This window comes from Aptenodytes forsteri, unplaced genomic scaffold (genome assembly GCF_000699145.1).
Source record: "Aptenodytes forsteri isolate BGI_AS27 unplaced genomic scaffold, ASM69914v1 Scaffold380, whole genome shotgun sequence".
Classification (NCBI taxonomy): Eukaryota; Metazoa; Chordata; class Aves; order Sphenisciformes; family Spheniscidae; genus Aptenodytes; species Aptenodytes forsteri.
Window position 1 is genome coordinate 677,944 of NW_008794212.1, and position 10,437 is coordinate 688,380.

Consider the following 10,437-nt stretch of genomic DNA (forward strand, 5'->3'; position numbering starts at 1 on the left):
CTGCTCCCCCTGTTGGGCTCTCTGCGGCGGTTTCAGGCCGTTAAGGCCCCGGCCGTACAAAGACCCGCTGGCGAGCTTAACTTCCAGGGATAGTCCAAGAACTGGACTCCCAGCGAACGTCAATGTTTGCCGGACCGGGATCGGTGTTGCGCGTTTGATAGCAGTACGTGGCTATCCTTGGTGGCTGGCTATATTTGGTCAGTGGTTGGATAGTCCAAGAACTGGACTCCCAGCGAACGTCAATGTTTGCCGGACCGGGATCGGTGTTGCGCGTTTGATAGCAGTACGTGGCTATCCTTGGTGGCTGGCTATATTTGGTCAGTGGTTTGCCGAAATATATATATATATATGTCGTGATCTGTGTTTCCGTGGCCTTCTGCTGGGAAGGCCAAATGTCTCCATCCACGCTTACGATGTCGCTGGTTTGTTAGGTCAGGTACCACCGGTAGGTAGGCTGATCTGACCATTTTTTCTACTGATTAAAAGGAAAGTTAAGCGTCAAAATGTCTGAAATAGATTCAAATGTAAGTGGGAAAACTAAACGCCTAACTCAAGGAAATACTGGAAGAAGCCTTCTAGAGATTTGCAAGAATTCAGAAGTAAGAGTTTGGGCGTTAATGCCGAGTTGAAATAAGAGTCCTCTACATAAGTAGGATGTTTATATCAAAAATGCTGTTGTCTGCTTATTTCTGGAGCTTAATTATGTCCTCCGTAATTTTAAAAAGACGGTTTGAGTGCTCAGTTTATTAAGTACTGTGGAGCATGCTGAACCATGAAGTAGGCCATGAGTATGTATTTCAGTGGGGCATCACGGTTAAATGGTGGTCAGCGGAGAGCGTGTGTCATCTCTGCCTCACGCTGGAAGGATACCCACAAGAAAGAGCCCTCCTGAAATGCTTTGGTATCTCCCATTTCTAATTTGTACATACATGTCTTGTGTGAAGCAGCAATTTTGTGATCAAACTGGAGTTTGAGAAAGCCGTAATTTGATGGGGTGGAAAGTATGAGAGAAAAATATAGTTGGACTGATACTTAAAAGCATTATGAAGAAGAATTGAAGGTAGCAGCCATAACTGTAGTTCTTTCTAATAGTTTGCCATTAGTTTTCTGTTCACTTGCGAAAACAAGATTACTTTGGTTTTAAACATGTGAAAAACACGCGATAATCATTGTCAAAATCGGCAGATACCTGTATAAAAACCCGTTCTTTAAACATGTGACTCTCCTTGTAGTTAGTTTACTACAGGCAAGAGTTGGACAGCAAAAGACTGACCAGGAATAAAGGACGCTGGGTTTGTTTTTTTTTTTTTTTCATGACAATGCTTCCTTTCTCAACCTGAGATACCATTGTTCTACTTTCATCTGTACATGGGAACCTGTAGCAGCTTCAGGATTACACTCCCAATGTATGTAGAGCTGCAGATCTGCCTGCAACTTTCATGGCCTACAGCTGTTGAGATGTGTTATTTATTATGGGGATTTAACACTTTAATTTCTTTGTCTTTTAGTGTTAAAAAGAGGTATGATTTGGTTTAATACGATTGCTCAGTAAAATACCCTAACAGAATTCTAAAGCTGGGCAGAATAATTCAGGGGCTTCTCTTACTTTAAATCCTAGAGATAAAATTACTAATAAACCCTTCATTTCCATAGGCTGATTTGGGGGAATTGGGTAGGAAAGGTCCATCCTAAGGAACCACTGGTGGGGATGAGATTCCAAGTTCTGTCGGAGGTGATCCCTGCATTTCTGCAGCGCCTAGCACTAAGGGGTCTAAGGCTAATTTGGGGCTTCTGGCTGCTGTCACAACAGCCTTCTATGAACCGAAAGAACTGAATCCCTCAACCTGTGTTAAGGAAGACTGTGCGTTATCAACAGCTCTAACTAAAGGGCAATACAGTTTTGTTTTGTTTGGGTTTTTTAAGCTCTTTTTGCTGCTATTGTGAATAGGTATTTACAGCTGCTAATTGCTTTTAGGAAAACTTTGTGCGTATTTTTCAATTATTTATCTTTTGAGCCAAAATTAATAATTCTTTTCCTGTATTCCAGGTTAGTGGCTTCTCAGACTCTAGGTCAGAGAGATTGTTTTGAATTAGCAAGGAACCTACCATGGCAAAATGTAGGCTGTGCTAGACATAAAGATGCTGTTCAGGCCAGACTTGTATTTGTCTTTAACAGTCTTTCCTTGGAGTTTGTTGTCTTACTTTTCTTTGTAGATGAATGTGTTAGTTTCTATTTGGACTAGGTAAGCAGATGTTTGAAGAGAATCTTTATGATGCAATACTTGCAATAATTTAACTTTTCTTTGCTTGCAGTCCTTTCGTTCTTCTTTGGCTGTGGAGGGATCAGTCTTTCTCCTTGTTAAAAAGCACTGAAGATCTTGGCATAAGTAGCAGTCCACTCAAAAATGGACTGCCTTGGTTTTCAGCTGGGTTATTTAATTCGGTGTTGTCAGTAGATTTCCCCTCCCCCCCTCTACTGTTATTCATGGCGATTCCTTGTATGTGGAAGATCAGTAACTTGAATGCAGTCCATAACTACAAAATTAGTGTCTGAATCAGCAGCGAGTGCTTATCGTGGACGTTCCTTCTGGGACGCAGTGGACCAGGTGGGTGGCCCCTCGTGCCCATCTGGAGCCCCACTAATGTCAGTGTGTCTTTCTGTGGGCTTAAGAGACCACATGCGCAAAGCAGCTTGCAAGAGAAGAATCTCATCTATTAATGGCTCAGGACACAAATTTTGAAAGTGACTGAGCTTCCTTGTCAAAAACACTGTTTAAACTTTTGAAAAGTGGGGAGTTTGGTTTCTTGTTTTGGGCTTGTTCAGTTGTTTGGGTGCTTGGTTTTGTTTGGTTGGGTTTTTTTAAGGATCCTCTGTTGGTTTCTGTTTTGTCCCCGTGGAAGTGGGTATCAAAGTTACTGTTGATTTTAACAATAAAAAGATACGGAATACATTCTGGAATGCTTTTATGTCATTAAGGACTTGCTTAATCTTTTTAAGAGTTATTTGAATGTTTGAAACCGCTGGCTTTTCTTTGTAATTATTTTTGGAACTATTAGGTGGAATAATACTGCTCAATCAGTTTTAAATAGGCCTGCACAGGAACCAAAGCCTGTATTAGGAATAAAATTTTGGAAGAGCATTGGAGACGGATTAAAATTAAAGCATCCTGAAAGCTATGTAACTGAAGTTAACCCAAGTGGGATGCTAATAAAAAGCAGCAGTTAAGAAATTAAGAAGTGCTGACTCCTTTCCTCTCTTCAAATTCCAAGTTCTTTATTATAGTGATACCTGTTTTTTTGATGATTCGTCTAGAAAGGAGTTCAGGCTTTGCACTATTTTTAAATTGAGGTAAAATTTGTCAAGACCGCTTAGACTACAACGTTATAAAGTGTATGAGTACATATGCGTATATGTTTAGCTACATACGCAAATGCCATGTGTATATACAAATGAGTATATAAAAGAAGTGTAAAAAATAGATACTTTAAAACAGTACTTAAAAGTTAAAATTGGAGCCACGCAGTTGCTTTAAAGATCTGTATTTCGAGCCTTTTACCTCTAAGTTGTTGTTTTGATCTGACACATGGCAGCAGGAATCAGTCATTACCATGAGATGGCTATTCATAGACCTTTGTGAAATGAGTTGATCATCTCAGTTTATCTGCAGCTTGACAGGTGTTCCCATCACAAAAATCTCCATTACCTCCTGTCCTTCCCATGGGAACGACTAAGGAACGGATCGTGGAGAGCGGCTTTGAGTGTTGGTTCCTTGGGTTGGAGATAAGGAACATTGTAGAGGGCAATGCAGAGAGATGGAGATGCACAAGATACATTTGTCACTCTGTGGTTTGTTTGGGAATTGTGGGGTTTTGGTTTTTTTCTGAAATCTTCTGTTTCAGGAGCTTTAAATTTACTTTAAAAATGAAATGGTAAAATGTTTGGAAATTCTTTTTGCGGTTTCTAATAACTTTCTTATCAAAGAAAGAATAAAGGATTTCATTTGTTACTCTGGTTAAATTCTTCAATGTGCTGTTTTCTTTTTTTTTTTAATTTCTTCTATACAAAATATTTTAAAATAAAGTAAGCAAACTATTATTTCTTCTATAGGAAATATTTTAAAATAAAGTAAGCAAACTATTTTAAAATTTCTTATCTTGTCACAATATCTGGTAGCTAAGACCTGTAGAAGCAGTATGTTAATTACATTATTCCTATATGAGGTAAAATTGAAGCCCAGGATTAAAAAAAAATACATTCTCATAATTTTTGATTAGTCTACATTTTCAGTGACATTAAATCCAAAATTATTTTGGTGACTTGCTGAAGGAGGAGTAATCTGAAATGTAAACAGCGTCTCAAATATTAGGGCCCTTGATTAGCAGCATCAGTAGCATGGCCTCGCTAAGAAAAATTCCCAAGTGAGGGAACCAGAACACTTGTCAATTGTTTGCACAACAAATCCTGTTGGATCAAATGGTGATATTCTCAACATTTAGATAAAGACAGGCTTGCAATTATGTTGCCTTGTACCCCGCAGCCAAAGGAAACAAATGCAGTCTAAGTTAGAAGAAAAGTAAAAGTCAGCCAAATAGAAGGTAGGCCTACATGTCATAAATATAAATAGTCTAATTTTTCCATTCTTACTGCCTAATGTTTCAAAAACATGTAAATTAAATTTCAATTTGCCAATTTTAGACTTTATTTTTAAGCTCTGGTAGGTCATTGCCAACACATTATTTAGGATTATCTGTTGTGACGAACTAAACTCCTTATATAAAAATGTAAAACATTTGGTTTTGTCTCATTCCTTTGAGCCTTTACCTGTATATCTCATGTATATTTTTTTATACCTACACATATACACATGCACGCATATTTATACACACATGTGCGCATGCGTATATAGGCATATATATGAGTAGCTCCCCTAGAATGAGTACAAATTTTATGTGTTTTGGTAGGACTCAAGCTGTAGTGTTGACAATAACAAACAGCTGGCACTGGCTTTATATTTTGACTGTGTTTGCACCTAATATATATTTTAAATTTATTTAATTTTTTACTTTTAAGAGTGATGCCATGAAGATTTATGCATCTATTTAATTGTTTTATATAAGCATACTGTTGACTTAAGGAGGCAAATTTTATTTATTTTATATGTATGTAGAAGACAAGCACAAAAAAAAGTTTTTGCTGGATCCTCTCATCCAACCCCTAGATGAGAGGAAGAATTTTTTAGTATGTGCTCTTTTTGTAAGAAAACACTGAAAAAGTGGACAAATGACATTGTTGATTAAAGAGACAAAGCAGTCAGAAATCTGTAAGGAGCTGGTTTTTTTAGAACAGAACTTCCTTTTGTCTTTTACAGGCTTGGGGGCAGAAGTGGGGTTATGTTGTCCCCTCGTAATCTTTATGGGGAAGAAGCTTGGCTAAAGCGAATTATGCGAAGGATCAGATTTAAGAGGTAGACATGTTGGTATAAACTGGTGATGCAACGTGTTTTTGTTATGTTGTTCTTGAGCATGGCTGCTTGAAATGTGAAATGATATTATAAGATCTGCTGGTATTTCAAAGTTCAGTAACTTTTCTTGATGCATTTTGAAGTCTTAAGAGAAAAAGCCTTTGGAAAATATCGTTCTGTTTTGCAACCATTTGTTTTAAAGTTTTCTGGCTTTTTATTTTTTCTTGACGGATCAGACCGTGTTTCTCAAGAATAGCCCCCTTTGAAAACTTAGTCATTTTCCTCAGAGGACTCCCATTCATACTATCTTAGGAAAGGTTAGGCTTTTTTTTTTTAAGATACTTTTTCAAAATATTTTTCCTCCTTTAACATTTTGTCACACAGGAGTTCTTGCCGAAGGGATTCTTGGCCGTTTTAGAAACTGTAATCTAGTTAAAAGGTTTGTTTATGCTTCCCATCTCTGTTCTGCTGATGGTATTAGAGTGCGGGCCAGAGCCAGGCAGCTAACTGTTTATAGCAGTCAAACTTCAATTAAAGCTGCAGCCTTCAGTTTACTAAATATCAATATGTTCATGGCAGCTGCAAATAATTGCAGAAAGGATGAAAGTAGAGTGGTGGCCTGTGATTTCTCTCTTTCTCAGTAAATTCTTTTTCACTTGTTGTTCGTTTCATATTTAGAATCCTGCATACACTTTCAGATTCAGAAATGCTTTGCTCTTTGAAAGAAGCTGTCTATGAAAGACGGAGATCTATATTTGGTACTGTATCTTTTCAAGGCAAAACATTCATTGATTTCAGTGGAAGTGTTGCCCTAAGTAAGGACTGTAGAGTATGTTCCTCTGTATTGGAGCAGGTATCAAAATTCTTCTACCGCAGCCGTTGCATAGGCTGTTGTCCAAATTCAAAGTACCATTGACTTTTCTCTACTAAGATAATTTAAATGTTTAGGGCTGTGAAGTTCCATCTTCTCAGGGTAGCAAACATGCTATATTTAGTAGACAATAACTCAATAATTTGTGCATTTAAAAAAAATGCAAACTAATAACATAGATTTCATTTAATACTTTAAACTTCAGGCTGATGTTTGGGTTTAAGATTATATATTTAAAAATATGTGAATTGTTGGAGCCTTTTAAAACACACGTGGTTTTCCTTGAAGTCTGCCTTGGTGGTGTTAAGTAATAAAGCATGTATGTGTCTGTAGGCCACCTGAACTGAAGAAGCAAACCGTATCTGGCCTGTAGGCTATTGGTTCCTCACCTCTGTTTTAAAATTAGTAAAATCATTTGCAGCGTGATTCATTTCTAAAAATTACTTGTCCATCTGTGCAGAGCGTACTAGCTATAAAGTTGCAGTGCTCACTGTGGTAGCGTTGATGTTTTTTCTGAAAGTTGCATTACTCTTGTGACATCTTCATTGTATTGCGCTTTGGCCAAGTTATTATACTTTGATAAATAGGTTTGTATTAGGCACGTAATTCAGGTTGTTACAATATTGCTGTGTAAGATGACTTTAATTTTTTGAAATATCAATAAAATATTTGTACTCTTGGTATTTTGTTATTAAAAATCTATACATGAAATCTTTAAACTAAGGAAAAAAAATAAAAGGTCTATTCTGTTTTCACTGATGTCAGTGCTAAAAATACTTATTAACTTCCTTGGGTGCTGGATCAAGCCCTAAACCTGAATTTTTCATGAGTTTTCTAACTTCACAAAGGTATTGGGGGATGAGCAGTTCTAACCATGTAATGATCCCAAAAGCTGGTCGTTAGGCAGCTTCTTAATCAGCTGGTATGTGGATTCCTTGTGGATCACCTTACATATTTAGCTTTCTTGCCATGCTTGTGGTTTTTGCTGGTCTTTTTCCCATGCTCCTTTTCTTAAAAACTTCACAGTTATGAATCAGTCAATCATTTTTTTAAACTCAAGTCATTATCTGATGTAAGGGTTCTGCTAAGAAGCTGCAGACACATGGTGAGGTAGGACTTCATGAGCATATCCCTGGAACTAAAAAATAAACAGCAAATTAAAAGATAATACTTTTAAAGTCTTTTTTTATGTAAAAGGAACTTATAAATACCTTATGCCAGTAAAGGTGTTCCTGTGTGTAGGAACGACATCCTTTTTCTTAAATAATAACATCAGAGCAGTAACTGTTGTTTTGTCAGAGAATGAATATATAAACTTTGTGGAACCCGTTGTTTACAATTTTTTCTTTTAATTGAAAACAGTTGATTGACTTTCTCCAAATATTGATCTATGCTGAATAAAAATAAGTTTAACTTTATTCAGGTTTTTTTGAAGTTGTGGGTTTGATACAACCACCTGAGACACATTTACCCCATAGTGGAACTGTTGGAAGTATATTAATCTGATTTTTAATATTATTGCATTTAACAAAACAGTAAAAAAAGTGTTAATATTCAGCTTTTGCTGATTATTGCAAATAATTCTAATAATTTGTGTGCACTGGAATTTATTTATGGTATCTGTATGTCTAGAATGTTTCTGAGCTTCTGTTATAGAAAAAATGAAATACTTTTTAGTTTCTGCTTTGGTAGATAGTAGTCAAAATTCATATGTAATATATGAAAATGTTCATTATAGTGGTGGTGAATGTGAATTTGCTCATTGCTGACGACTGGTGAACCTTAAATTGAAGATATCTTAAAACATCTCCAGTTATTGTTGTCTTGAAAGCGAGCTCTTTATAGAGACTTCTATTTAATGTCCCAATGTAGGGTCTGAAAAAAGTCTGTTAGCACGTATACTAGAGGTCCCCACAGACAGGTGGTATTTTAGGAGTAGGTTATGTGAATCTGTATGTTCATCAAAAATTTGCAAATAATTACTACTTTTTTTTAATCTCTGCATTAATCCTGTCCAGGGTAACCCATAATTGTTCTGTCCTCAATTTGCATAGACTCTCCTGTTGTTTACTTTTGCTTTACTCACATACTTTATTTTGCCCTAATAGAAATACCTAAGAACTTACTAACTGTTAGTTGGTCTAAGAAGTAATGTTTGATGCTCAACTTGGTGGCCTTTTTCTGCGTGTCAGTAGTGCAGTGAGTTTGGAATGCCACAAATACACTTGAAACTTCAGAGAACACATCGCTAGGTAGAAATATTTTTATTTTTGTGCAAAGAAAGGATGCTGAAGCCTGCTTCACCGGAGAGGCAAGTTCCCTGAAGCTGCAAGGTGCTGCCTGTGGCTAAGTCTTCCTGCTATTCACTGTGGTGTTCGACATTAGGTACACTTATTTTAAGGGAAGATGGCGTTCAGCTCTCTGAGAGAAAGGAGGATTATAACTGAAAGCTTCCGTAGAGGCCTTGTGGTGTGGGAGTAGGAAGGAAGCGAGTAGTGAGACGTTAGGAAGTCGCAGGCTTTGGGGAGAGGGGTTGGTGGTCAGGAGCCAAGCAGCGCGGCGGGGCTGTGAATGGCAACGGGGAGAGAAGGGGGATGCGGCGGGGAGGGAAGTGGATAGAGGCAAAGCAAGCATTTGGAGAAGAGTGGAAGGCTGAGGGGGCTGGTGTGGAGGTAATCGGGGCTGTAACGAAAACTGGGAGGTGTTTGGGGAACAGGGGCCATGTGGCTGTGCGTACAAGTATGGGCCATGTGGCTGTGCATAGAAGTATTTGCCATGGCAGAGGGAAGGAGAGCCGTTAACGGGCAGTGATGGGAAGGGGAGATGGTGACTATGGAAAAAAGACCCGGTAGCCTTACCGTAGATACAAGTGTGAAGCCCCATGGCTTACCGTTTTCACACAGAGTATCAACTAGACAGTGCTGCTTAATCACAGTCTTTACAGAGAACAGAGTCTGGGGATGATTTGAAAAGGAAAATAAATAGGCATCTGACTACTATCAGGCATATAAATAATTTCATAAAGTTGTCACTGTTGCTGCCTAGACTTGGAAGAGCTTAAAGTTGTTACAGTCTAGATCATCAGGCATATTTGGACACCAGGCCCCACTGTTTTCAAATGATAACTGGTATCGGTAGAAAAGAAGTGCTTAAATGTCTTTGAGGACTCTGGCCTAGATGTTTAGGTTTCCACGAGTTAAGTCTCTAGGCAACTAAATACATGACTTGAGTTCAGCTTTTTCTTCTTTGTCCTACTTCGGTTCTGTCTTGTAGCTGCGAACTCCATGTCTTGGTTGGAGGAAAGCATCGGAGAATTCTGCCGTTCCCGTAGCATAAACAGCTCTCTTTGACAAAGACCTACATGTTTAAGTTTTCATTAGGAAAAGCATCCCATCATTATATTCTGAACAGGGTGACTGAAATGCTCAGCATGCCTTCGCTGGCTCACCATTATTTTGTTTGCTTTGACTATATTCTTTCTTACTCGTCTCTTGAGTAAACAATTCTAATCCACTGCTGTACATGCAAGTCACTTTTGTTATTTATTTCTGAACCTCCCTATTTTTTTATTCATCCTTTTGACATCAGATGACCAGAAGTAAACACAGTATTCCTAGTGAGGGGAAAACACTGATTTATATGGATTATTCTAATCCAACATCATGCAAGCAAAATCAAAAAATAGTTTGACTACCTAATGATTCAGAAATGCAGAAGTGTTGCCAAAAATTTTAGCATTTGTTAGCTTTACACTTGAGCAAATGGCTTCTGGTAGAGAATTTAACTTCTTTTCTTTTTTAACTTTTATCTTCAGAGTTTTAAGGTATGAATTTATTCCACAAAAACAGAAGTGTGTGTTTTACAATTAATAAAAATATGACAATTATTTTTTAAATTGCTTGCATCTTCCTTTTCAGATTAGTATTTCTAGACTTACATATACAGAGACAAATGTTCTTCCATTGAATACAGCCAGAAAAGTTTTTTGTTGAACAGGAGCTTTAATATGATTTAGCATTTTCTAGTTTGAAATAACGGTCTGAAGTACGGCTTGTGCTGTAGGAAATAAATTCAGTATACCTTCGTGAGGAAAGGAGTATCTCT